The sequence below is a fragment of the Sorex fumeus genome, unplaced genomic scaffold (genome assembly GCF_029834395.1).
Source record: "Sorex fumeus unplaced genomic scaffold, SorFum_2.1 ptg000116l, whole genome shotgun sequence".
Lineage (NCBI taxonomy): Eukaryota > Metazoa > Chordata > Mammalia > Eulipotyphla > Soricidae > Sorex > Sorex fumeus.
Window position 1 is genome coordinate 1,278,919 of NW_026606173.1, and position 5,634 is coordinate 1,284,552.

The window sequence follows — 5,634 nt, forward strand, 5'->3', positions numbered from 1 at the left end:
TGGTTTTCAGAGGCATGTTCAACTCGCAGAAGTGCTGTTCAATGGGCTATCCACTCAATATTGGTCAGCTCTTCATTTTCCTCTCCACACAAACCAGCCTTCAGAAATCATTGGGATCTCCACTACAGACTGTTCCATTCATTCACTGCGATTCTGCAATTCATCTGACTCTCCGCTCCAGGCAGGTTTTCATTACAGCACTGGTGAATGACCAAGTAATCCAATGCTGGTTTTCAGCCGCCTTTTCACACTCGCAGTGTGCTGTTCAATTGTCTATCCACTCAAACCTGGTCAGCCTTTCATTTTCTTCCCACAATATCAGACTTCAGAAATCATTGGAATCGCCAGTACAGAATGTTCCATTCATTCACTGCCAATCTGGAATTCATCTGAATCTGCACTCCAGGTAGGCTTTCATTACACCACTTATGAATGTCCAAGTAACACAATGCTGGTTTTCAGCGGTCTGTTCATACTCTAAGCCCTGCTTTTTACTGGGTATCCACACAACTGTGGTCAGCTCTTCATTTTCATGTCCAAACAATCCAGACTTGAGAAATCATTGCAATCTCCAGTACAGAATGTTCCATTCATTCACTGCGAATCTGGAATTCAACTGAATCTCCACTACCTGCAGATTTATCTTACACCACTTGTGAATGTCCAAGTAAAACAATGCTGGTTTTCAGAGGCCTGTTCATGTTCGCAGTCGTGCTGTTCAATTGGCTATCCACTCAACCTGTTTTGCTCCTCATTTTCCTGTGCACACAACCCAGCCTTCAGAAATCATTGTAATCTCCACTACAGGATGTTCCATTCATTCACTGGGAATCTGGAATTCATCTGAATCTGCACTCCACGCAGGCTTTCGTTACACCACTGCTGAAAGTCGAAGTAATGCAATACTGGTTTTCAGTGGTCTGTTCACATTCGAAGCCGAGGCTTTTTACAGGCTATCCACTCAACACTGGTCAGCTCTTCATTTTCGTGTCCCCACAATCCAGATTTCAGAAATCATTGCAATCTCCACTACAGAATGTTCCATTCATTCACTGCGAGTCTGGAGTTTATCTGATTCTCCACTCCCGCCTGGTTAACATTACACCACTTGTGAATGTCCAAGTAAGCCAATGCTGGTTTTCAGAGGCCTGTTCATACTCGCAGCCGTGCTGTTTAATTGACAATTCACTCCACCCTGTTCAGCTCTTCATTGTCCCACCACACTACCAGCCTTCAGAAATCTTTGTTATCTCCACTACAGAATGTTCCATTCATTCACTGCGAATCTGGAATTCATCTGACTCTCAACTCCACGCAGGTTTTCATTACACCACTGTTGAATGTCCAAGTAACCCAATGCTGGTTTTCAGCGGCCTGTTCATATTCGCAGCCCTGCTGTTTACTTGGCTATCGATTCAAGCCTGGTCAGCTCTTCATTTTCCTGTCCACACAACACAGGCTTCAGAAATCATTGGAATCTCCTCTACAGAATGTTCCATTCATTCACTGCGAATGTGGAATTCAACTGACTCTCCACTCCATGCAGGTTTTCCTTACACCACTGATGAATGTCCAAGTAACCCAATGCTGGTTTTCAGCTGCATGTTCACACTCGCAGCCATGCTATACAATTGGCTTTCCACTAAATCCTGATTAGTTCTTGATTTTCCTTCCACACGACCCAGCCTTCAGAAATCATTGGAATCTCCACTAGAGAATGTTCCATTCATTCACTGCGAATCTGGAATTCCTCTGAACCTCCACTCCCGGCAGGTTTTCGTTACACCACTGTTGAATGTCCAAGTAACCCAATGTTTTAAGTGTTTTCTTCACAAGCGCAGTGGTGCTGTTCAATTGGCTATCCACTCAACCCTGGCCAGCTCTACATTTTCCTGTCCACACCACAGAGACTGGAGAAATCATTGTTATCTCCACTACAGAATGTTCCATTCATTCACAGCGAATCTGGAATTCATCTGAATCTCCACTCCCGGCAGGTTTTCGTGACACCACTGGTAAATATCCAAGTAAGCCAATGCTGGTTTTAAGTGGCCTGCTCATACTCTCAGCCGTGCTGTTCAATTTGCTATCCACTCAACCCTCTTCAGCTCCATTTTCCTGTCCACATAACCCAAACTTCAGAAACAATTGGTATCTCCTCCACAGAATGTTCCATTCATTGACTGCAAATCTGAAATTCATCTAATTCTCAACTCCCGTCAGGTTTTCGTTACACCACTTGTGAATGTCCAATTAAGCCAAAGCTGGTTTTCAGTGGCCTGTTCTTACTACGAGACGTGCTGTTCATTTGGCTATCCATTCCACCCTGTTCAGCTCTACATTTTCGTGTCCACAAAACCCAGCCTTCAGAAATCATTGGAATCACCACTAGAGAATGTTCCATTCATTCACTGCGAATCTGGAATTCATCTGAATCTCCACTCCCGGCAGGTTTTCATTGCACCACTGCTGAATGTTCAAGTAACGCAATGATGGTTTTCAGCGGTCTATTCACACTCGAACCCGTGCTGTTCACGGTCTAGCGACTCAACACTGGTGAGTTCTTCTTTTTCCAGTTCAGACAATACAAACCTCAGAAACCATTGCAATCTACACTACAGAATGTATCATTCATTCACGCGAATCTTGAATTCATCTTGTTCTCCACTCCCAGCAGGTTTTCGTTTCACCACTGGTGAATGTCCAAGCAACCCAAGGCTGGTTTCAGCTGCGTGTTAACACTCGCAGCCGTGCTGTTCAATTGGCTATCCAGTGAACGCTGGTTAGCTCTTGATTTTCCTTCCACACACCGAGCCTTCAGAAATCATTCTTATCTCCACTTCAGAATGTTCCATTCGTTCCCTGCGAATCTGGAATTCCTCTGACTCTCCACACCAGGCAGATTTTCCTAACAACACTGGTGAATGACCAGGTAATCCAATGCTGTTTTTCAGCGGCTTTTCACACTCACAGCCTTGCTGTTCAATTGGCAATCCAGTCAAACCTAGTCAGCTCTTCATTTTCCTGTCCACACAACCCAGCGTTCAGAAATCATTGGAATCTCTACTACAGAAATTTCCATTCATTCACTGTGAATCTGGAAATAATCTGAATCTGCATTCCAGGAAGGCTTTCGTTACACCACTGATGAATGTCCAAGTAAGCCAATGCTGGTTTTCAGTGGCCTGTTCATACTAAGAGACGTGCTGTTCATTTGGCTATCCACTCCACCCTGTTCAGCTCTACATTTTCGTGTCCACAAAACCCAGCCTTCAGAAATCATTGGAATCACCACTAGAGAATGTTCCATTCATTCACTGCGAATCTGGAATTCATCTGAACCTCCACTCCCGGCAGGTTTTCGTTACGCCACTGGTGAATGTCCAAGTAACTCAAAACTGGTTTTCAGAGGCATGTTCAACTCGCAGAAGTGCTGTTCAATGGGCTATCCACTCAATATTGGTCAGCTCTTCATTTTCCTCTCCACACAAACCAGCCTTCAGAAATCATTGGGATCTCCACTACAGACTGTTCCATTCATTCACTGCGATTCTGCAATTCATCTGACTCTCCGCTCCAGGCAGGTTTTCATTACAGCACTGGTGAATGACCAAGTAATCCAATGCTGGTTTTCAGCCGCCTTTTCACACTCGCAGTGTGCTGTTCAATTGTCTATCCACTCAAACCTGGTCAGCCTTTCATTTTCTTTTCCACAATATCAGACTTCAGAAATCATTGGAATCGCCAGTACAGAATCTTCCATTCATTCACTGCCAATCTGGAATTCATCTGAATCTGCACTCCAGGTAGGCTTTCATTACACCACTTATGAATGTCCAAGTAACACAATGCTGGTTTTCAGCGGTCTGTTCACACTCTAAGCCCTGCTTTTTACTGGGTATCCACACAACTGTGGTCAGCTCTTCATTTTCATGTCCAAACAATCCAGACTTGAGAAATCATTGCAATCTCCAGTACAGAATGTTCCATTCATTCACTGCGAATCTGGAATTCAACTGAATCTCCACTACCTGCAGATTTATCTTACACCACTTGTGAATGTCCAAGTAAAACAATGCTGGTTTTCAGAGGCCTGTTCATATTCGCAGTCGTGCTGTTCAATTGGCTATCCACTCAACCTGTTTTGCTCCTCATTTTCCTGTGCACACAACCCAGCCTTCAGAAATCATTGTAATCTCCACTACAGGATGTTCCATTCATTCACTGGGAATCTGGAATTCATCTGAATCTGCACTCCACGCAGGCTTTCGTTACACCACTGCTGAAAGTCGAAGTAATGCAATACTGGTTTTCAGTGGTCTGTTCACATTCGAAGCCGAGGCTTTTTACAGGCTATCCACTCAACACTGGTCAGCTCTTCATTTTCGTGTCCCCACAATCCAGATTTCAGAAATCATTGCAATCTCCACTACAGAATGTTCCATTCATTCACTGCGAGTCTGGAGTTTATCTGATTCTCCACTCCCGCCTGGTTAACATTACACCACTTGTGAATGTCCATGTAAGCCAATGCTGGTTTTCAGAGGCCTGTTCATACTCGCAGCCGTGCTGTTTAATTGACAATTCACTCCACCCTGTTCAGCTCTTCATTGTCCCACCACACTACCAGCCTTCAGAAATCTTTGTTATCTCCACTACAGAATGTTCCATTCATTCACTGCGAATCTGGAATTCATCTGACTCTCAACTCCACGCAGGTTTTCATTACACCACTCTTGAATGTCCAAGTAACCCAATGCTGGTTTTCAGCGGCCTGTTCATATTCGCAGCCCTGCTGTTTACTTGGCTATCGATTCAAGCCTGGTCAGCTCTTCATTTTCCTGTCCACACAACACAGGCTTCAGAAATCATTGGAATCTCCTCTACAGAATGTTCCATTCATTCACTGCGAATGTGGAATTCAACTGACTCTCCACTCCATGCAGGTTTTCCTTACACCACTGATGAATGTCCAAGTAACCCAATGCTGGTTTTCAGCTGCATGTTCACACTCGCAGCCATGCTATACAATTGGCTTTCCACTAAATCCTGATTAGTTCTTGATTTTCCTTCCACACGACCCAGCCTTCAGAAATCATTGGAATCTCCACTAGAGAATGTTCCATTCATTCACTGCGAATCTGGAATTCCTCTGAACCTCCACTCCCGGCAGGTTTTCGTTACACCACTGTTGAATGTCCAAGTAACCCAATGTTTTAAGTGTTTTCTTCACAAGCGCAGTGGTGCTGTTCAATTGGCTATCCACTCAACCCTGGCCAGCTCTACATTTTCCTGTCCACACCACAGAGACTGGAGAAATCATTGTTATCTCCACTACAGAATGTTCCATTCATTCACAGCGAATCTGGAATTCATCTGAATCTCCACTCCCGGCAGGTTTTCGTGACACCACTGGTAAATATCCAAGTAAGCCAATGCTGGTTTTAAGTGGCCTGCTCATACTCTCAGCCGTGCTGTTCAATTTGCTATCCACTCAACCCTCTTCAGCTCCATTTTCCTGTCCACATAACCCAAACTTCAGAAACAATTGGTATCTCCTCCACAGAATGTTCCAGTCATTGACTGCAAATCTGAAATTCATCTAATTCTCAACTCCCGTCAGGTTTTCGTTAC